The following is a 24,085-nucleotide window of genomic DNA, read 5'->3' as shown; positions in this document are numbered from 1 at the left end:
CTCCACCACCGCCCCTGCTCGCCCGCTGCCCCGGCCGCCCCTGCCTCGGCCCTCCACCGCCGCCCCCTGCTCGCCCGCTGCCCCGGCCGCCCTGCCTCGCCATCCCGGCTGGCCCGGTGAGCTTTTTTTTTTTCATTTTTTTGCATTTTTTACTGCTTGTTATGTGATAGATGCATGTTGTATGGATGAATGGATGGATTTATGTATATTGGTTAGTTATTTTATCATGATGATCTTGCTAAAAAAATGTTGTCAAATGTATGTGATAGATGCATGTTGTCAAATGTTGTCAAATTTGAAGAACAAAATTGGTATATTTGAGATGTTGTCAAATAGCTATAGTTTCATTTTGTGATGTTGACAAAATTGGTATCTGATGAGTAGTTATTTTATCATGATGATCTTGCTAAAATAAATTGAAGAACAAAATTTGACACTTGATGAAAATTAGGATTTGAAGTATCATGATGATCTAAAACCTTGACTAGATGTCATTAGCAATATGATTTTTTTCATAGTTTGAAGTGTCAATGCTTTATGTGATGTGGTGCCGTCAAATTTTTTGACTCGGTAAAATTTACAGGCTTTGTGGTATTTCATCTCCCTGGAGCCTTCGTCGTCTGGGTTTGGTCCGTGATCCTGCCGCTGCTCGACTGCTTCCTCTACAGCGGAGGGTGAGCTACGAATCCACCTTCACCTCCTAGCCTCTTTTAACTAGATTAAATTTTCACATCAAGTCGCGTAACCTAGGTCTCCCGTCCGAAAGGGTTGCATCGATAAATATGCATTCAATTGCATATTTATCACCGCAGCTCTTTCGGATTGTCCAGCGCTTTCCACGGACAGCCCGAGGATGTGTAGATTGGGTACGTTGTTCATGCTCTACCCCGTTCCGAGACAAGATTTCGGCGGCGCCTCCCTGTTGTTCTCCAGATGCACATTCTCTCGGCATTTTGCCGAGACGTGTATTTGGAGAACAGCGGGGAGGTGCTACCGAAATTTTTTCTCGGAACGGGGTAGAATGGAGAACGTACTCAATCTACACATCCTCGGGTGGGATTAGGACCCATCTTTACCTATTAGAGATGTAGGTGGATTCAACGCGGTAGAAACTGAAAATTTGATGTGATTAATTTAAGTGAATCCTTAATTATGTTTTGTGGCTTGCAAAAAAGCAGAGGATGGCAGATAATCAGTGGATGTACAGTGGTTTTATCCGTCGGAATCGAGTAACATCAGAGTGGATCGCGAAAACCGATGTGTATTTGAAGGAGATATTCCATCGTCCAATGAGAATTATCCCACCATGCCCCTGTGCGAGATGTGCCAGACGTCACCGTAGAAATCAGACGGACATGAGTGAGCACCTTCGCACGCACGGATATATGCCAAACTTTGACATGCCGCCGATAAACATAGCCGAGCAGGACCGTGGTAGAGAGGAGGTGATGCGACAACGCATCGATAGATATGAGGACGACGGGGTCAGGGACATGCTAGATGATGTCATTGTTGCAGAAACGGCAAATGCGACACCTTCAGAGAATGAATCGGAGGAGCCGGAGGCAACCGCAAAGGCCTTCTTGGAGGTCTTGGCCTCGTCGAAGAAACCTCTTTATGCGGGTGCGAAAATATCTCAGCTGGATGCCATCTCGCAACTGATTGCAGTCAAGGCTGAGTACGGTTGTAGCCAGAAATGCTTCGAAGCATTCCTGGGAGTATGGGCTAACAGCCTCCCTGAGGGTCATGAACTGCCGAAAAGCATGTACGATACAAAGAAAATCATGAAGGCACTCTCTATGGATTATGAGAAAATAGATGTTTGCCCGAAGAATTGCCTTTTGTTTAGGCACGAGTATGCGGATGACAAGTACTGTAGGAAGTGCGGTTCGTCTCGGTACATTGAGGTGGTCGGTGAGGATGGTGAGAAAAATCAGCTAACCATCCCCGTTAAGGTTCTTCGGTATCTTGATTTTATAAAAAGACTGCAGCGCCGGAGTCTGCCAAAATGATGAAGTGGCACAAGGAAGGTATAAGGTACAATCCAAAAAAATCATACATCCATCGGGAGGGGAAGCATGGAAGTCATTCGATGAAGAATACCCCGAGGAAGCAGCCGAGGCTGGGAATGTCAGAATAGCCATATCAGGTGATGGGTTGAATCCATATGGTATGTCGTCCAATCCATACAGCTGCTGGCCTGTGTTTGTAATTCCGCTCAATCTTCCTCCCGGTGCCCTAATGCAACGGAAGACCATGTTCTTGTCGCTCATCATTCCGGGGCCTGACTACCCGGGGAAGCAATTGGGTGTGTTTATGCAGCCGCTTGTGGATGCTTTGCACCATTCTTGGTACTTTCCGAGGTTGACATACGACCGGGATCTACAGAGAAATTTCTTGATGAAAGTTTGGTTGCACTATTGCATGCATGACTTTCCCGGCTATGCTCTATTCTGCGGATGGTGTACAAGTGGCAAGATGCCATGCCCAGTGTGCATGCAGGCTCTGCGAATGATTTGGCTGAGTAAGGGTGGCAAGTATGTAGCCTTTGACCTGCATCGACAGTTCCTCCCTCCAGACCATCCAGACATGGAAGACAAGAAGAACTTCACGAAAGGCCGGGTTGTTCATGAAGTAACCGAGATTCCAACATTTTCGGGGGCAGATGTTCTTGCTCAGCTAAAAGCTCTCAAGCCTAAAGTCAAAGGCAAAGGCAAAGCCAAAGCCAAAGGCTTCGAGGGATATGGTGAGACGCACAACTGGACGCACATTACCCCCTTCTCGCAGCTTCCCTATTTCAAGGACCTCAAACTTCCTTACAATATTGATGTGATGCACACCGAAAAGAATGTGGCAGAGTCCCTTTTCCACACGATCCTCAACATTCCTGATAAGACGAAGGATAACGTAAAAGCTAGAGCCGATCAACAGATAATTTGTGATAGACCACGCCTGAACATGAAGCCTCCCAGAGGCGGTCGAAAAAACTGGTTCAAGCCAGATGCTGACTTTGTCCTTAAACCGCCAGAAAAAAAAGAAGTACTTATCTGGCTGAAACAAATTTTGAAGTTCACCGATGGTTATGCATCGAATATAAGTAAGGGAGTCAATCTTTCAACGGGCAAAGTGACCGACCTGAAGAGTCATGACTACCATGTATGGATTGAGCGGATAATGCCGGTGATGGTTCGAGGCTATGTCCCCGAGCATGTCTGGCGAGTGCTTGCCGAGCTTAGCCATTTCTTCCGCACGCTCTGTGCTAAAGAAGTAAGTAAAGAGGTGATTGAAAAATTGCATAAGAAGGCACCGGAGTTGATAGTCAAGCTAGAGAAGATCTTTCCGACAGGCTTCTTTACTCCGATGACACATCTCATTCTGTACCTCGCGAACGAGGTATTGTTGGGGGGCCCTGTGCAAAATCGCTTGCAGTACGGCCCTGAGAGGCAGAATAAGCATCTCCGACGGAAATGTGGAAACAAAGCTAAGATTGAAGCTTCCATAGCTGAGGCAGTTATCCTAGAGGAGGTGTCAGACCTCAGGACATCATACTATCCAGACCACGTTCCCCATCTGCATAACAAGGTGCCTCGATACAATATAGAAGAGCCCAAGTATCAACCCAGACTCGATCTATTCAACGCGCAAGGTGGGAGGGCTGGGGCCTCGAAATCTTATAACATGCCACGACAAGAGTGGGAGGACCTCATGTTCTATATCTTGCACAACATCAAGGAAGTTAAGGAAGTGTGGATGAGGTAATACCACTACACCATTCCTTTATGTCTTCCACATCATCATGTTTCATGTTCACTTAGTCGCGGTCTAACACCGCTTATCTTTTTTTAGTGATTTCGTTCAAGAGGAATGGACGGGAGTGAATCCTCCTACTGAGGCGGAGGCACTTACTCTTCTCCGTCATGGAAACCCTGGACGTAAAAATTTTGTTGCTTGGTTCATGGACAAAGTAATTTTCCGCACTCCCCTATTAAATACCTACTTCAACATTTATTAGTTAACCGAACTAATGCACGCAACAATTTCCATTATACTTGTAGGGAAAAGATCCGAACATATCTATGGATGATGAATTGAGATGGGTTTCCATGGGTTTTGACCCTGCCATCATGACATGTAAAAAGTATGATGTGAATGGGTATCGCTTCCATACAGAGGAGCACCAACACAGCCGCCCCGATCCCAAAACTATACATACTGGAGTGTACACCCCCGGTCAAAATTCAGTAGACTACTACGAAACGGTACAAATATATACGAGGTTAAATTCCGCCAGGGGCGTGAGACCCTAAGTCTGCCTGTGTTCAAATGCCGATGGTTCGATCCGTGGGAGGGGGTAAAACATACGCCTTCCATTGGTTTGGTCAAAGTTAAACCATCAACCGTCTATGCCGGAGCCGATCTCTTCATTGCGGCTACCCAAGCTACACAAGTATATTATCTGCCTTAACCATGCCAGAAAGTGTATCTAAAGGGTTGGGAAGTTGTGTTCAAGGTGTCGCCACATGGTAAGCTACCAGACCCGAATGAAGACGATTACTACAACATTAACCCCATGACATACGAGGGAGTGTTCTATCAAGAGCAACCTGATGATGATGATGATGATGTGGTTAAAAACGATGACGCTAGACCATTGGGTGATGATGATGTGGACCCAAACATCGACGATGCACGGAATGATGGTGAGACCATTGTCAATGAAAATAACATACTTATGCTAGAAAAGTTAAACGAAGACGCTGACGACGAGGAAGAGCCTCCACCTCCGTCGGACAACGAAGATGATATGATTGATAGTGATGATGAGACGGACCGAGAAAGAGGTTACAACAGTGATGATTCATATGGGTTCTAGCAGATGTACGTTTCAAGTATTTTTTTCTATAGTTTAGGAATATGCCTTTTTATGCATTTTTATTAATGTGTTTATTATCATGCCTTTTCCTTTATTTCATTAATTTACTAATTGCTTTTTCTCTTTTCAATGCAGGTTCGTGGAACATGGGCAAGGGGAAGGCCGACGGCGTGGGTTTCCTACGCAAGGTCGTCGGCCTGCCTAGTCGGAGTGGTCGAGCACGTAATCCTCCCCCTCGACTACTTGACGATGACTCCTCACAGGGAGGTCGAGGGAGAGGTGCCCCTAGAGGAGGAGGGGGCGGGGGGAGAGCCTCTAGAGGATGAGGTGCTGGGGGGAGAGCCACTACAGGGGGTCGCGGCCAGAAAGAGCGCACCCTCACCGACTTAGGGGTGTTGTCTTCGAGGCCCTCCTCTAGTGAGGTACCCTCCTCTAGTGAGGTACACTCTAGGGAGGAGGAGGAGGAGGAGGAGGTGGTGGTGGAGGAGGAGGAGGTGGTGGAGGAGGAGGCAGGCGAGGAGGAGGAGGAGGAGGAGGTTGGGGAGGAGGTTGGGAAGGGGGAGGCAGGCGAGGAGGAGGGTGGTGGCGGGGATGATGGTGGTGACGGGAAGGGGGTTGACACGAAGGGGTGGCTGCGTGGCAACGCAAAGCTACCAAAGCAGGTTCCTGCTACTGAGGAGCAGAACTGGCTCATTGAGCCCACGGGAAAAGAGTAAGTGGTTCATTATGTTGCTTGTCACATGCTTATTCCAGTTGTTATTTATTTTTCTTGTCACATGCTAATAGTTCATTCTTTTGCAGCAACTGGATATATTCTAAAGGGGTCTGTATTCCCAACGGCCTCATCACCGTCTTGCTGAAGTTATATTGGCTGGGGTTGTACTGTCCTAATCCAGTCAGGCAGCCGGACCGTCGGGTTTTGGCCACGAGCTGGGACCACTGGGAAGCGGCCCGCCACGCGGACCATGAGACCCATGCCAAGGCCGTGATCACTACTTTCTGGGTGAGTTCTCTTCAGAAGCACAAGTCCATTCTAGTTTCATGAATGATTTAACTCATGGCTTCTCCCATTCTTGTTTCATGCATGATTGTAGAAATTCTATCGAGTTCTTCCGGAGCACAGGGCTAGAGCGGACCAGATCGTGCTGCGCCAATGCAAGAAGAAGGCCCGCCAGATGCAGTACGAGGTGCGCTATGTGGCCATCTCCACATACTACCACGACTATCTTGGTGTGAAGATGACCAAGGAAGAAGCGCGGAGGATGGGCATTACCTTGGAGAGGCCCGAGTTCTTGGCGGTAAGTATAAAATATTTTTCATTATGTTTTCATATATTATGCTTTCATTACCTTGTGGTACATTATGCTTTATGCTTTTTGCTTCCATAACACCAATTTGGACACACCTACATGCCATTATGCTTTTATTATGTAGGTGTGTCCAAATTGGTGTTATGGAAAAGAAGAGTCCTGGGCGGCATTGGTGGATCTTTGGTGTGATGAGGCTGGAGCCTGGGCGGCTATGAGAACCAAAAATAAGGCTAACCGAGGGACGGAGGGAGTACATGCTCAGGGAAACCGAAACCACTGTCTCCACAAGGCAGTTAATGTATGACTAACCCCATTAAACATTCTTCTTCTTCTATTTACCATCACTTTCTTATGTATGACTAACCTCTGTTTGCTGGTGCAGGAGGAGAAACTGAAGTGGCCGCTCTCACACATGCAGGCGTGGGAGATCGCCCATACGCGGAAGGACCCCAAGCCTGGTGAGCCCAAGTACTACGGCAAGAAGACCGCAGGGAGGAAGAAGGCCTACTCCGAAGCGTATCTGGAGTTACATCCTGACACACCTGACCCCATTGCGGCGCCTCTGGACGACATGGCGGTGGTGAGGATGGGGCCCAAGGAGCACGGTCGGGAGGCGGTTCTCGATGCTGTGATCACTCCTAGTATCTCCTACACACAGCTTCGTCGGATCGACCCGAGCCTGAGCCAGCGCACGAGCCAGCCAGTGACTAGTACACAGTCCCTCTTTCAGGAGCAACAATCTGTAAGTATTTTCCCTCTTATCTTCATTTCTCACTTCATTTTCCGCATTTAGTAGTTTTATGAGTTCCATCATGTCATACCGTAGGCCTACATGGAGTACACACGCCAAGAGACCATGGCGTGGCATCAGAGGCTTTATGAACACCAAGTGCAGAGGGATAGCCAGATGCAGCAGGATTTTCAGGATATGACGGCCAGCAGGTGTCCTCAGTTCCCTCCAGCACAATGCCCTCCAGCACAACCAGTGCAGATGAGCTTTGAGGAGTTTGTGGCACAGAACGCTGGCCCATCGCCGGTTAGTTCATCCCCAATCTATTCACCCAAAGCATGTCATGCCTTTCAACACAGTCATAGATCCCGTGCATATGTCTTTTCAACATCCAGGGAACAGGTGGATCTACCGTTGGCGGTGGTCTTCGTAGCACTCCAGAGACACGGAGCCCGACCACTCCGATCCATGGAGGCGGAGGCGGAGGTGGAGGCGGTCTTGGCGGTAGCGCTGCCGCTAGCAGTGACGACCTGGGCTTCGGCGGTCTTGGCGGTGACGACCTCCGTGGTGCTCGACGTCCTGGCGCTTAAGCCTTTGGGTCACATAGTGGCGGTCTTGGTGGTGATGATACTTATATGCTTGTGATGTTTCTTATTGTTGTTTGTGAGATTCTTATGCTTGGTGGTGATGATACTTATATGTTTATGCTTTGCGATGCTTCTTATGATGTGTGATGATGAATTTGTTGTGTGATGCTGCTGGCCAGCTGTTATGTGATGCATATATTTGTTGTGTGATGCTGTATATATTCAAATGAATTGAGCTGAAACAAAACAGAAAAAAGAAAAAAAAACAGACAGAAACTATGCCGACGGCTAGGCCGTCGACATAGAGTTGCCGTGAGCTCCCAGTGGCTGCCACGTGGCAGGTCTATGCCGACGACTTAGCCGTCGGCATAGTTTCAAACTAAGCCGACGGCTAAGCCGTCGGCGTAGGCCTACTCCAGGAGCTCCCAGTGGCTGCCACGTGGCAGGTCTATGCCGACGGTCTAGCCATCGGCATAGTTTCAAACTAAGCCGACAGCTAGGCCGTCGGCATATACCCGCTCCAGGGGTGACGCCTACTCGCCACGTGGCACATCTATGCCGACGGCTAGACCGTCGGCATAGACCTGCCACGTGGCGAGCAAGCATTGGTCAGCACTTGAGGGCGTCCGCCGTTAGGCGATAACGTTGCCGACGGCCGGGGCCGTCGGCATAGATGTACGGACACCGTCGGGATAGGGCCTATGCCGACGGCCTTTCTATGCCGACGGCCTTCCTGGCAACGCCGACGGATATGTTGCCGACGGGGGCCGTCGGCATAGGCCTGTCCCGACGGCCATTCAGGGCTATGCCGACGGTCCTGACATGTCTCTTCTGGGCATCAGTGCAACAGGCGGCTAGCCAGCCATCCGTTGAGCCGATGCAGATCGCATTTTCTGGGATGGAGAGGATGGGGTGTCCATCGCAGTTGAGATCAGATGTAGTAAAAACCTTGCTGGAAAAGACAAGGATCCAAGGCAGCCGGCGCTTCGGCGGACCTCGATGACGCAGAGCACGATGCCACGAGCGACAGACGGCTCGACAGCGCGCGAGATCTACGGTGCTGGTGATCATGCCGAAGATGAGGCCGAGGAGTTCCGGTGGGAGGTCAGACCACGACGGAGTTGACGTCGTCATCATCGATCGCGGCTTGCACGCGTGGCCGAGATCGAGGTACGGCGTTTTTTTTCCCTTGTGTGCGCTGCAGCTGCAAGGAAGTACGTGCTGGGACGGGACCAATATATATATGGATGGATGGAGCTTTTACGTACCTGTACTGGAAAAGAACTCACGGTTTGGACGTTGAGGCTACGAAGACCTACGTAAAATTCCAAACTATAAACCTATTGGCCTCCTGATTTTAACGAGGGTGGGCCCTTCGAAATTGCTACACCTACGAAGAGCTGTTACGTGACCTACGTAACCTTCTAAAAATGCTAATCAAACTGCCCCCCCCCCCCGATTTCAAGGGTGGGCCCGTGCGCCCAACTAATGACGAATTAAAAATGGCCAAATCAGCAATTACGTAAAGTACGTAAAAATCCCTACGTAGATCTAGCATTACTCGTGGGCCCTTCCTCACCAATCTATCCAATAAGTCCTCTACACGATGCTGGTTACGTAGAACACGTAAGAGATTTTACGTAAGTCTAGCATTGTCCGCCAATTATAACTGGCATCGCCGCAAGCGTTGGTCGATCCCGTCTGGATCTTTAACCTACCACCATGAACCCGACATTGCCGGATCTGCCGCCGGAATTGGTCCGCGAGATCTCCGGCCGACTGCACGACGTCGCGGACTTCGTCCGCTTTCATGCCGTCTGCAAGCCATGGCGCGACTCTCACCATCCTACGACAACCAGGACGACGCATCAGTTCCTGCCCTGGCTCCTGGCGCACAGCAAGAAGGGCGACGACTCCCTCAACTTCATATGCGTCTTCTCCAACACGAGCTACCGCGCTCCGCTGTCGCCGCCAATATCCGGCAACGATGGTCAGATGAACCGTGTAGCCAGCGCTGACGGCACCGCCATCCGCTACTTCACCGCTTCCCCCGACGGCCCAACTCTTCACAACCCTCTCGGCGGAGGACCCCTCACCAACATCAACATGCCTCTCTTCCCAGAGGAGGACGTCAATGGAGAGTTCGGGGAGAATCCCAATGGCATCCTCTACAACAATGGAGAGTACAGGAAGCACGACAGCAGCGACGATGACACCGCCGAGTTCAAGGCGGCACTCCTGTGTCCTGGGAACGATGAGTGGACGTTTGTCAAAAGGACCCTTGAGTCCCCCAACTACAGCGAGTTCTGCGTCGCGTATCACGCCGGAAAGATCCTTGTGACTGTGAAGGATGACCTCTGGCTCGTCGTGACAGCACCATCCGCAGCTGCATGCAAATAGTGACCAAGTGCTGCTACCCAAATTGTCATGGATGCCACGCGAGCATGATGGTCGCTACTATGAATACAGCTATGTGCTCGAGTCCCATGGCAAGCTTTTGTGGGTGTCGGTGCATATCAAGATGGATTACCTAAAGGAGAGTAGCACGAGCGTCTGCGACCTGGTCCAGGCACTCTCGATGTCCGTACACACACTTGAGGAGGTCACAAAGGGACCCGAGAAGTTGCGGTGGGTGAGGAAGGTTGGCCGGAGCCTGGCTGACCGTGTCCTATTTCTGGGGTGGCCCAATAGTTTTGCTGTGGATGCCTCGAGGCTAGGTGTGAGTGGTGGATTGACCTACTTCTTGTTCTACGACAACCACCGGCTGCGTAAGCGGCGTGGCGTTTTCAGGTACAACCTCATCGACAACATGACCGAACTCATCGAGTGGCTGCCCCAAGGATGGGACAACGAGATGTGCGCGTGGCTCGTCCCCCAGCCCACCATTGCTCCAATCGACCGAGGTCCAGCTACAACTCCAAGGATCAATAACATGATTCACATCGAAAGATGCTATGGCCTTCTTTCTCGGGTGTTTGTGCGCAACCTACCTCTTGACGCGAATGACTCTCAGCTGCAACAGTTGTTCAGTAAGTATGGCAGAGTGTCATGTGCCAAGGTGACCTACTACAAGAAGACCAAGACCTCACGGGGCCTCGTCACAATGGCAACGATGCATGTTTGTCATGATGACGCATTTGCTGCTCTGGACGGGTTGATTTTAGATGGATGCAGGCTCGAGGTTATCTCTGTCAAAGGCAGGCAATAACGAGATGATGACAATGATGACGACCTATAGTCTTCTGTTGGAGCGGCGTAGAATATGATTTAGTTGCTTATTGACTACTACTCCCTCCGTCCGAAAATAATTGTCATCAAAATGGATAAAGAGAGATGTATCTTGAACTAAAATACGTCTAGATACATCACCTTTTATCCATTTTGATGATAAGTATTTTCGGACGGAGGGAGTATTAACCTAATGTTGGGGCTTTATTAAATGACGAATTTAGCTCTCCATAACATAAGATTGCATCATGAAAGAAAAGAATATGCTGGTGTAGCACATATTTGCTAATGTATTCGAGCCAATTGATAGAAGGCCAGTAATTTCTGGACTTCTAGTTGGGTATGGAACTAGGGTTGAACAGACCAGACATATGAATGTGTTTACTTGTTATGGTGACAGATCCCGTGGAACAGATCCGTGCGATAGAGCACACTTGTTTGAAAGCATCGACAATGCAATGTGTTTTGGCATTGCTGTAGTCGAACCGAGTCTAATTCTACAGGCCGGACCATGAAGGATCTAGAGACATCCCGGGGAACCGAGCCTGCAGACGTCATTCCATTTGCTTGCAAAATATATAGAATAACACTACTATGATGAAATTGACCGGTACTCGCTTTGTCCGGAATTACATGTCGCAGAAATGAATGTATCTAGACGTATTATAGTCCTAGATACATCCATTTTTATCCATTACATCCACAAATAATTCGGGACGGAGAGTGTATCTATTAGTGATGTAGCAAGTGCATATCATGTGACTGTACAATGGTTTTCTTATTGATAATAAAACAGATTTGTATGTATGTAATAAAAATATGTTTTCGTGTGCCCTCTATTTTTCTTATACATGTACTCATGTCTCTATACATTGTATGGAACGGGTAGTTGAAGAGTTAACTAACTATTCTTTTGACAAATATAAGGAGGGGCGCCATTGAGAGTTCATTTACATATTACTACCAAAGTCTTACAAGATACTTTAAGCTATCATTTCCTGTCCTTTCCTCTTAGTGCTCTAATTTGGAGCTCCACGTCAATAATTAGGACATCGGCCTTCGCTGCTCATTGTCTTAAAGAGAGTCCACTATGTGGAAGGAGCTTACAGTACTTTCCCCCTTGCTCTCGTCGACTAATGATCGCATTGTCTAGCTTCACTTTGCGTTGGCAAGTCCTCGGATAAGTCTCTTTATTTCATACTACTCGAAGAAGCAACAACATGATTTACATCAAAACATGCTATGACCCTTGTTTTCGGGTGTTGGTTCATGACCTACTCCCTCCGTCCAAAAAAACTTGTCCCTCAAATGGATGTATCTAGCGCAAAGTTAGTGCTAGATACATTCATTTGAGGAATAAGCATGGAACAAGTTTTTTCGGACGGAGGGAGTACCTCTTAGCACAAAGAGCTCTCGGCAGCAAAGGCGAGTCGAGTGTGCAGGCTTTAACCGGCTGAAGCCTGCTCTTCAGAAGAAAATGAATTTTATTTTGTATTGGTATGCTTCAGCCCAGCCCAGCTTCCTCCGGTGCCCGCCAACCTAGGAGACTCGCATTATTTCTGGATTTATTTCAGGATTTCCGGCGATGCGCTTTCAGTGGGAGGAGACGTTCCCGTCGACGACGAGGCGCTTACGGTGACTTCGTAAATCTTAAGATGATATGCCGGCTCAGTCTTTCAGAGGTGCTCATAGGGGTAGGATATGCGTGTGTGCGTTCATAGGGGTGAGTGTATGCGCGTGTATGTGAGCGCTTGTGTCTGTACTGATGCTCAAAAAAAAAAACCTAGGAGACTCGCTCTTCCTCCAGGTGCCATTCCTTCCTACAGGCTCCTCCAGCCCTTCCTCCTTCAGCCTTTCCCGACTCACCTTCCTACAGGGCGCTCCACGGAGACCCCGCCTACAAGACCACCTCGTGCAGTCACCCCACGACACGCGTGCAGACTGCATCCAGCAGGAGTCCCGTGGCATCCAGCGGGTCAGCTGTTGGAGACCTTAACGTTCGCTGGATAAGTGGATGCGCCGGCAGCCAAAGCTACGATTCGGCTCGCACAGCCGAACGCCGCCACACCCTGCTCTGAAGTGAGGAGGTCGCCGCCCATCACTGCATCAAGCACATTGGATGTTGAGGCCAAGGTTTAATTCCAAAATTAGTTGCTTCTATTGCTTTCTAATTAGATCATGGAGGGCAACAAAATTGAAGGTAACTACATTTTAAATGGAATTTATCTATGAGATCAAACATTGGCAAGTACATTTTCGCACTTATGTGAGTTACTACTTATTGCAATATACATTTTTACATGGTAGTTATTACAAGCAACAAAATTAATAATACTCCATCTGATCCAAAATAGAACCAAAACCACGACACTTATTTTGGATTGAGGAGTACTATTTATTTTACACCGGTGGCCTTTTTGCCTGCATAGGCACTTATCAATATGTTAACAGTGAAAGCTGATCGATGGACAGATAATTTGACCTGAAAAACAATTTTTTATACGTTAAATCAGCTTTCGGCTTTTAATGCGGTGATGCCATGTGATTTTTCTCATTTCAGTATGCAGCTAGCAACTCCACTTCTCAAACCGGATTACTTTAGCCCATTGACTCAACAAAAGTGGTTTTGATGCTGACTTGGCATGATTTTGACCACTGATGGCCCACGTGGTAATCTTTTCCTCTTTCCATTTTCATTTAGCTGGGCATTTCATCGAGCAGTTCATGAGGGTCGAGCAACCAGAGAAGGAGGTAGCCGTGGAGCTTGTGTGTCTCGTGGCGGCACACACAAACAGTGCAAGCGGCCAGAGAGCTGCGGCACGACCAGCCTTGTGGGACGAGCTGGGTTAAGTGGCTACGGCGAAGTTCTTGAGCCCGAGCAGATATTGGCGCCCCCGCTCTTTCCGTCTTCCTTGTCATTTGGGGATAGTGGTGCCGATGGGCGCAGTCAATCCTAGTTGCACGACTCAACATAGACGCGTCACTACCGGTGTTGAGCGCTCTATGATGCATGGTTCAATGTTGCTGAACGTGTTGGTGATGGTGTCGCTAGCTGGTCAAGGAGACTATGGACGGCTAGCCATAAGCACAGCCCCGCCTCAACCATGCTGATCCCGCGAGCATCACCATGCCACAACTCCCTGGCCGCCTGCACCCTCTGTGTGTGCCGCCGGGAGCCACACACGCTCTACGCCTACCTCTTCTCTTGGTGCTCGGTGCATGCAAACTACTCTGATGAAATGCCTGGCCGAGTTAAAATGAGAAAGAAGAAGAAGATTGCCACACGTGGGCAATGACTGGTCAAAACCTTGCCAAGTCAGTACAAAAACCGCTTTTGTTGAGTTCAGGGACTAAACTAATCCGGTTTAAAAAGTTGAAGGACTAAGATTTGCCAGTTTAGAAGTTGAGGGATCATTTCAATACTTTCGTGAGAGTTTAGGGTCAAAAAATATATTTTTTTCTCCTTTTAAATATAAACTAGGAAATATGCCCGTGCGTTGCAACGGCAGAGCCTTAGCAAATGTACTAGGCATAAAATAGCATTTGTTTTTTTTAACAATCGCCATTGGGGAGTGGATCCTCACCTAAATACTATATTAATAAGAAACCCGAAGGCAAATTACATTAAGGATTACATCAAGAGAAGAGGTATAGATGCTAAGACACGGCGGCCTCCCTGCTTATGGTGTCCTTAAATAAAGGCCCAAATCGTAAAGTCTGTAGCGATGCTTCGAGCTAGGACGTTCGTCGATCTGTCTTCCAGTGTGACGGTCTCTTGGACCATCAGGTTACCTCGTGAATTTTAATGGAGACATACAGAAAATGATATTGTTGCCTTTTTTACTATACATCAGAAAATCTTTTCCTAATAAGAAAAGAACAGAGCACGCAGAATTTCGTCCCACGCACCATGCACGCCAGCGGCGGACGTGTCGAGCGGCCGGCCGGCCAGCGTGCCACAAGAATTACTCGTTTGACCAAATTAGTAGAGGCCAAGGACAAGCACCTTGCCGGACCCTTCTTTTTCATGCGCCTCTCTCCTTTTTGATTGGTTTTGACCTTCCTCCCAGGCTTTTTTTGGTTTCTCTAGGATAAACCTGACCCATATCTCACCCTTGTTTGCTGGCTTGTTGATTCTTGCAACTGCTAAGGTATATAAGTTGCTAGGATTTGAGATAAAGGAGCAGTGTGGGACTATTAATTGGTAGTATTTATTGGAATATGAAAGTTGATCAAACTCTGTTTGCTCCCCCCATAACGGAAGCGAGGGGAGGGCTGATCTATTAGTTTTGGCCCGTAACATTTTTTTTTGGCCCATTATACACACGAAGCTGCAAACAACATACGAGCAAACAGACGAAATTATGGCAGCGAGGACGACGTACGAACCTATGGCAGCGAGGACGGCATACGAAAATTAGGGAGGAAGAAGCTTTAGCCCTTTTATTATTAGGTAAAGATAAAGATAGTGAAACTTGAGCCTTGGCTCAGTGGTTGGGCATGCGGTTGTGCAGCCTAGCGACCCAAGTAATGCACAGGGGTTTTCCTCCTTTATTGAGGATCAAGCTTGGTGTATGGTGGAATCTCTCATCAATAAATATCTTGATACTCATTTTGAAAAAATCTAAAGACCATGTTTATCTTGGTACTCATACTAAAATGGCCATATGTATCCCTAGTTGGTGTAGAGGCTGGGAAGTGAAAATCTCTCCCATTCTTAAAGATACGGGTAGCACATTACGAAAAGTTTCTCCTCCCCGGACCTCTCTCCCCCGAGGCGGTGGCGCCGCGCCGCCCACGGGGAGTCCCCGTCCACACCGCCCTCAGCCCTCCCCCTCCATTGCCTCCCACTACCGCCGCCATCGTTGAGGACGCCGCAGGCGAAGCCCTTGTGTGAGGCGGCGGCAGCGCATTCCTCGGCCGGCGGTAACGTGTGGGGGCAGCGGCGTCCATCTCCCTCCTCCTCCAGCGGCAATGCACAGTGGGTTGGCGGTGGCCAGGAGATCTCCGGCGGTCGTTGGCGCATGAGATTTTGTCTGCGATGAGATCTTATTTGGGCCCGAGGGGTTTAGATCGAGATCCACTGTGGTTGCGCCTTGTCTCGACAACGGCAAGAGGAGAACCCCCTGGGTAATCTTTGCGGCACGAGGAGTCCGGGTCTCTTGGCCCGGGCATGGTGGTGGTGGCTGCCTTCTGCACCGAAGGCGGTTGGCCAGGCTGGTAGTGACGGATCTTCGATCCCACTATTAGCACCGGCGGCGAGTTGGGGAGACATAGTCGCCGGTGAAAACCGAGCCGACTCCGGTCAATGGCGGGCGATGGCGGTGTCTACGCCGTTACCTTGATGAAGGCATCGTCAAGCAACTATCGTCAACCTGCTCTCGTGACGGTCCGGGAGAAATCCTAAGATCACCGGATCGGACGATGGCGGCGCTGCGATGTGGTGTTCCCTATTGGAGGCATCGTTTGTGGAGCGGAGCCGGATAGAAGAGGCGTGAGGTGGTGTGGCGTGCCTTCTCTCGCGTCGACGACGACGGGTCTCGGCGGCATGGAGCAGCGGGGTCTCGCTGGTGGGCGTGTGATGATGGACGAGCGCAGGATGGTGGCGTTGTCTGGCGTCGTGGTGGCGTCGATGGCAGCTAGACCGGGCAACGTAGATGCAGTAGTACAACACTGAAGATGGATTGGTGGCAGGTGGCTATGGCGGCCTCATACCCGGCAGGCGTCCTGGTTGAGGAGTGCGCCGGACTGGTGGGTGCCCCATACCCGGCAGGAGTCCTGGATGGGACCTCAGGTCTTAGATGTTAGGTTTGGCTGCGAGGTCTGTTTGGTATTAGGCCCAGACTATCAGCATCCATTCATCAACTGGATAGGAGTAGCGATGGGTGTTGCCTAGACGGTGGCTTTAGTCTTACTGTTGTATGACTTTGTAAGATCTCATGTGAAAAATTAATAAAGTGGCTACATGCATCGTCCAGATGCAGAGGCCGGGGTCCTCCTCCTTTTAAAAAAAAGTGAAACTTGATAGTGACAGAATTTCTAAACTTGGGGTTTTACATTTTTCCCTTTTCAGGAAAAAATCCAGTTGTTGCAAAAGCATCCAGTTATTGTGTTGATTTGATAGGGATAGTTTGTGGGTTTGATCTTATAGCTAGCTACTGAACTAATCTTTACGTGCATCCATGTTTGAATTCTGCTTATGGGGCTCACCCATGTAATCTTGAATTGACAACGGGCAACCGAATATGCTTGAGGGAAGCAAGTCCAATCTGATAGCTATCCTCTCTGTATATCGTCAAGCTTCTATATAAGGTGCAAAGCCCAACAAGCCACATGTACAATCATCTCAGTGCACAACTAAAGAATGCAGCAAACACGTAACATTTCAAGGCATAACTAAAGCAAACAACAAATACGTACATAACCTCCATCGAGAGGTGTCCTGTACTGTACAGAACCACAGACCATGCGACACTAATCTCTAGCAAGCTGACAGGCAATGGAATCCACGTACAAAATAATTATAGATACATAGGCATAAAATGACCTTCAAGCGTGCGTCTGAGCATGCCCTTCAGCAGACTCCAGTCTTCTTGTTTTTCTTTACCAGGGACATGCAGGCCGCAACGAACTTCTTCTCGGTGTCCAGGACGCTCTTCTGTGTCACGGTGTCGTCGCCGTTCACGCCATTGCCGTTTTGTGTTGCGGTAGGAGCAGTGACCTTAATGGCATGGGCTGCATGGGCGTCCAGCTCGTGCAGGACCTTGTTGATGTCCGCGAGGAGCCGCTGGGCGAGGCTCCGGCTGAAGTCCTCCCTGATGACCACACGGAGGACGGCGACGTGCTCCGCATCCGGAGCCATCGTGTAGGCTGGCACGATCCAGCCGAATTTCCGCAGGTTCTCGGAGACGTCGAACACGCTGAATTTGGTGCTGTCCTGAAGCGGCGACTAATGGCACGCTGTCCTCCTTGGACACGATGCTGAATCGGCCAGTGGTCTCCATGCCCTCCCTCAGCACGGCTGCATTTGCCTGGCAATTCTCCATGATGTGCTTGTATCCCTGTCAACAAGTCAACACGAAGACATAACTTATGATAAAATTACCAAAATTCTCTCAAGTCCTAAAATGAGGGAAAATGAACATACCTCGAAGCCAAGGCGTATCAGTTGATAGTATTGTGCAATTATCTGGCTTGCACCTGAACAAATATGGCATGTACTTAAGTTGTTGAAACGGCATACAACAGAGGATTCATGCTCAACTACAGAACAATTAATACTGACCTTTGGAAAAGTTCAGTGTAAATGTGGGCTGATCTGTCCCTAGATAGTTTATATGGAAAATGAGTTCTTCGGGCAAATCGTCTTTGCTCCGCCAAACGACCCATCCAACACCAGGGTAGACAAGGCCATACTTGTGTCCACTAACATTTATGCTCTTCACCAATGGTAGCCTGAAGTCCCACTCAAGCTCAGGATGTAGAAAAGGAGCGATAAATCCTCCACTAGCCGCATCAACATGGATTGGCACATTCCACCTGCATTATATGTATCATGTTAAAACATATGCCAACTATGTTTCATTGCTATACTTCAACAAAACAATTTAGTCAGTATCCATCACTAATTCACTATCATGCCTTAACAACAATGATGCATCTTTTCTGAACAATTTCAAGGCAATTTGCCTAATTGGGATACAACTGTCAGCAGATAAAATGCATACCCCGTTTCCTTGTTCTTTTCCACAAGAAGGTCATTCAATAGTTTGACATCTTCGTACTCTCCAGTGAGAGTTGATCCCAAGATGGCTGCAACACATATAGTGTTCTCATCCACCATCTCAACGGCCTTCAAAGGATCCATTACATAGTATCCTTCAGTTAACTTGACCTCCTTCAATTCTACTTCAAAATATCTAGCAAATTTCTCCCAGCAAACCTATTAACATGAGAGAGGTTACAAGAGGCACCTTTAATGTACACACTGTGGTAAAAACGAAAATATTCTACTCCACAGAACAACAACAATACCTGAACATTTGCACCAGTAACAATGTTCGGTTTGTCATATGGCTTCCCCTCCTCCTTCCTTTTATTTGCCCACTTCCTCTTGAACGCAAGGCCTGCAAGCATTATTGCTTCCGAGGATCCAACTGTTGAGACTCCAATAGCTTTCTCATCCTCGTTTATTGGTGCATTGAATAAGTGAGCAATCATATTGACACAACGGTTCTGCAAATTGCAAACACATAATTAGCAAATGCATGTACGTGCTGAAGGTTAATAACTTCTCCGTGCATTCCAATGATGCATATCAATGTAACATGCATACATATATAGGAGCAGCAGCAGGAGGAATATTAGCTAAATTACTTTTTGACTCCAAACATACCCGCTAGTCACTTGTTGTGGGACCTCCAGACCAGATATCCTACATATATATGTCGACGAAGAGAGAATGCGGTATATGTGTAACACAACATACGTGGTATAGCAACTACTACAAGAATAATACGGGCAAACATCCCAATCAAATATCTACGGTGGAATTTTATAGAAACCGGTTCAGACAGGAAATTCTCAACCAAGGGACATTTTGAACAATTTCCAGCAAGTCAAGTCAAGCCCATGTGGAAACAGCCTTGGATGCCAGGACGTCACCATACGAACAGTGTGCAATTTTTGACTTGGTATACTAAAGTGTTCGACCCGGCTTAATTTAAGGACTAATGGCGCAAATGTGACATCAATTGTGACGTCACTTACTAGTATTACTAATTGTGGCATCAATTTTGAGTAGTATTCTTAGAAGTTAAATTACCACCGCTGTTTTTACTACTACCAGTACTACTACTACTAGCTGTGAACATATAAACATGTTGTGAACTGTGATCACGGACCTGGAGCTCGGTGGTGACGGGGTACTCGTCCATGTCGACGTAGTTTTTGTTGATGGAGTCCATGATGAGCTTGTCGCACTCGGGATCCATCCACGTGGTGACGAAGGACGCAAGGTCCAGCCGTGGGTTGCCGTCCAGCATCAGCTCGTCGGTGATCATCTGGTACGCCGTCTCCTTGGGGATCGAGTTCTCCGGCATCCGGTACCTGATCGAGGCAAGAAACACCGTTCAGATGGCTCGCCTCAGCGTCGGACGATCGAATGGGTGGTCGGATTTACGGGTCGTCACCTCGGGAGTTCCACGCGGGCGTAGCGCGACGAGAAGGTGTTGTACGCGGACTCGCCGACGCCGGAGCTCGAGTGGGAGATCACCATGGCCACCGGCGCTCACTGCACGGCGTGTGTGTGTGTGTGTTTTTGGTGCTTGTGGTGGTGAAGTGTTGGCCGTGGAGTACTACTATAAATAATGCAATAGAGAGCCGGATTAGCTCGCCGGAGTATTACCGGCATGTGTACGTGCATGGGAAGGTGGAGTTGTGCAGCTCGGCAGGTCGCTGCCAGAGTGCCAGTCAGCATCGCCATCGATCATTCTCGCTGTCGACAGCCTCGAAGGCACCAAGACAGATCGCCAAAAGGAAGCAAGGTGTCGGCGGGACCTCGGCGAGGCACACGTATGCGCGCTCCGTGGCACGCGTGGCGCGGCGAGGTGGCCAGGTGACTCATGACGTTGCCATTTGTTAGTGTTTATTATGCCGGAGATAGATTCCTACGCTCTCACATGGGTGACACGCGTATCGGTCGTCAAGCTGTTCACCAAAAGAGCATCATATCTCATCTCCGGCTCTCAGCTACACTACCCACCCCAACCCGCCGATCGTACCTAAAAGATGCCCACAAGCCCCAAGCCAACTTCTCATCTTGTTGCTCCCTATAGGCTATATTATATTTAGACAGACATTATTGCTATGCTTTTGGGCAAAAAGCTTAGACACCGACGTGGAGACGAACGGTGCACTCATCAAAGCCTTGTTTTGGGGAAAACACAGAAGATTTTTACCGATGGAAAGAATGTGGTTTCAATTTTTTCAAAACAGTTGGGACCATTATTTAACAACAGTACCCGACCAATCCCACCGAAAGTTCGCCTAAAAGATTCCCACAAACCACCTTCTCATCTTCATGATAACTATATCTTTTATTTAGCGAGACATGATTGCTAGGTTTATGGACAAAAATCTTACACACGGACGTGGACACTGACGGTGCACTCGTGAAGGCCTCTTTCTGCTAAAAATGTGGTTTCAACTATTTTAAAACAGTTGGAATCGCTATTTCAAAGCATTATGAGTGGTATTACTATAATTGAAATAAGTTATTTCTGAAGGGGAGGGTAGGTACTTGCCGGAGCAAAATCCGGCAGATCTCGGATAAGGGGTCCTGAATTGATGACCCCGGCATGATGGTAACAGGAAGTAAATGGACACATTATTTACTCAGGTTCGGACCCTCTTAAAGAGGTAAGATCTTACATCATGCTTACATTGTATAGATTGTGGATGGGATACAAAGTACAGGATAATCTACCTCGAGATCATATGAATGAATGTAGTCTAAAAACCTTGCCTCTGCAGACTAAAACCCTCACCTTATATAGGGGCTGAGGGGTGCCTAAGGTTACACATGTTCGGTTGCATGTAGAGATAAACATACCGAATATTTGAATATGCCTTGAAGTATGTGTCAAGTCTTCGTAGGATTTCATCTTGAGTACACCTAGGGCCACAACTACGCGGCCTATTCTTTGATTGTCGGTGGTCCTTGGCCCGACCCATGATTGGCTGGCCGACGTGGTGAGTACATCCTAATTTAGGACATTGTCAGTTGCCGGTGAACTAGTCTTTATGCCGAGGACTGTCAATTATCCTTGGAGATAGCTTCTTCTTCTTTTGGTCTTCGGCTTCATAGACGAGTTCGATCTTCCGAATTAACTCCATATCCGAGGACTCTTTGGAGTCTGAAGTTGATGAATTATATTCGACGTTTACATTATTGCAGCAATGTGTAAACCCAAGCAAGGACGCTCGATAGTTACAGGGTCATCTTTTACAAAAAAAACCTTTGAAACATTTTATTTTTAATAAATCCGAAGACCTTTAGCTTAACGGTGAAGTCTTGCTATGTGGTAGTGATACGTCTTCAACGTATCAACTTTTCCAAAAACTTTTGCTTTTGTTTTGGATTCCAATTGGATGATTCGAATGGAACTAATCCGGACTGACGTTGTTTTAATCAGAACTACCTTGGTGTTCCTTTTTATGCAGAATTAAAAGTTCTCGGAATCTGATGAAACTTTACGAAGTTTTTTTATTAAATATATTAAAATACTAGTACAAAGATCTACTGGAGGGGGCCACTAGCAGCCCACAAGGCAGAGGCGCACACACCCCCTAGTGTGTGCCATGCTATCTTGTAGGGGCCATGGGCGACTGTCTAACCTAATTCCACGCCTACAAATACTGTCTTCCCGAGAAAAAATCAAGGAGAAAGTTTCATTGCGTTTTATGATATGGAGCCGCCGCCGGCTCCTGTTCTTCGTCGGGAGGCTTGATCTAGAGTCCGTTCGGGCCTCCGAGGAGGGGGATTCGTCACCGTCATCATCGTCAACCTTTGTTCATTAATAATTTGATGATGCTCACTATCGGGAGTGGGTAATTCATTCGTAGGCTTGCTAGACGGTGATGGAGATTGATGAGATTTCTTATGTAATCGAGTCAATTTGTTACGGCTTGATCACCGTGTTCTGAGAATGATGTTGCTATGACTTTGCTATGCTTAATGCTTATCACTAGGGCCTGAGTGCCATTTCAGATCTGAACCTATTATGTGTTCATGTATAGTTTTTAGTTCTTGATTCTATCTCCAAGTTATATGCACCTGTTATTGTTCTGAACCACAGACCCCAAGATCACAATAATTGGGATACTCTCCGGGAATGACTGTAATTTGAGGAGTTTATGTAATCAGTATGTGTTAATGATTTGTTTCGGTTCTCTATTAAAAGGAGCACCTTACTTACTCTTAGTTTTCATTAGGACCTCACTGTCACTGAAGGGTAGGACAAAAGACATGCCATGTAAGTTCTTATCTCAAGCACGTATGACTGCATACGGAATACATGCCTACATATGATTGATGAATTGAAGCTGTTGTGTATCGATTTAGGTTGTGATTGTGACATATTGAATTTCATGCAAATATCCATCATTGATCCAATGCCTACGCTTTCACAATATTGTATTGCTCTATGAGTATTATTGTTGTTGTTCCAATCACTACAAAACTGCTACTACTATTACTATTGTTGTTACTTTGTTACTACTGATATTATCATTGTTATCATAATAGTACCGTGCTAGTAATAAATTGCTGCAAGGAAGTGGCTTTTCAGGTGTGGTTAAATTGAAAACTCAACTACTAAGGCTTACAAATATTCTCTGGCTCCCCTTGTGTTGAATCAATAATTTTAGGTGAAATACTATCCTCGAAGACTGTTGCGATCCTCTATAATTATGGATCATCAAGACTATGTACTGACACCGTTCCCGGGAAGCGTAAGTAAAGGCATTAATGTTCAAACCATAAAAGTGACAAGTAAGTTCTCAAACAAGGTAAAAATACAGCATTCGAGCGAGTGGCATAAGTGCCACTAAATCAACACATTCCATGAAAAGTTAACCGCGGCCAAGACCATCTAGAGACTTAATGAACGCAAAACAGTTCAACCCAGTAACAATGACAAGAGTTAGCTAGCACACCACACAGTTTTGGTCATTCTTTTCTTGTGTTGGACAAGGTTCTTTTTTAAGAGGATGATTACCCAGGCCTGTGCATCAAGCGATGCACACAATCATATTATTATGGATAAACCCAAAGTCACCTTTCTGACAACTACTATCACTACGCCTACAAGCTTGATGATGTGCCCGATCTTGCATCAACACACACCATCTATTTCGATGGCCTTACCAAGCCGCCCGTCGGCAAGCTGAGAGCAACAACTGGTCTAGGTAGACCATTTGCGTGCACCCCATGCTCATGCTCTAAAACTAGTATCTGCCATTTTCCACTGTCCAACCTTCAGGAGCGATCAACGCATTCACCTTGCTAGGCCATTCTACCGTCGATGTCACCGTGAAGCCAGACATCGCCACCATCCTGCGCATGTCCATCACCAAAACTCCACCACGCCATGCCACCGAGACCCGTCGGCAGCCTTGCGATAGATGTAACACCGCTCCTCCTCTTATCCTATCCAGCCAGCACCTACTCCAAAACGATGCCCCGAGGAGAGAGAACGGCACCGAAATCGCCATCAACATCTGATCCGAAAGGCTCATATCTAGGATTTCCCCCGAAACATACCGAACGTGGTGACGCAACCAGCAACAATGATGC

At 47.7% G+C, this 24,085-nt stretch overlaps 2 pseudogenes; one reads left to right on the top strand and one right to left on the bottom strand.

Moving 5' to 3' along the window:
• Positions 1-9,222: 9,222 nt before the first annotated feature.
• On the top strand, positions 9,223-10,708 carry LOC119273255 (annotated as a pseudogene).
• A 6,385-nt stretch (positions 10,709-17,093) lies between these two features.
• Positions 17,094-20,516, bottom strand: LOC119270659 (annotated as a pseudogene).
• Between the last annotated feature and the right edge of the window lie 3,569 nt (positions 20,517-24,085).

Source organism: Triticum dicoccoides, chromosome 3A, assembly GCF_002162155.2.
Source record: "Triticum dicoccoides isolate Atlit2015 ecotype Zavitan chromosome 3A, WEW_v2.0, whole genome shotgun sequence".
Classification (NCBI taxonomy): Eukaryota; Viridiplantae; Streptophyta; class Magnoliopsida; order Poales; family Poaceae; genus Triticum; species Triticum dicoccoides.
The sequence above is the reverse complement of the archived record's forward strand: the minus strand, read 5'-3'. Positions and strand labels throughout refer to the sequence as shown.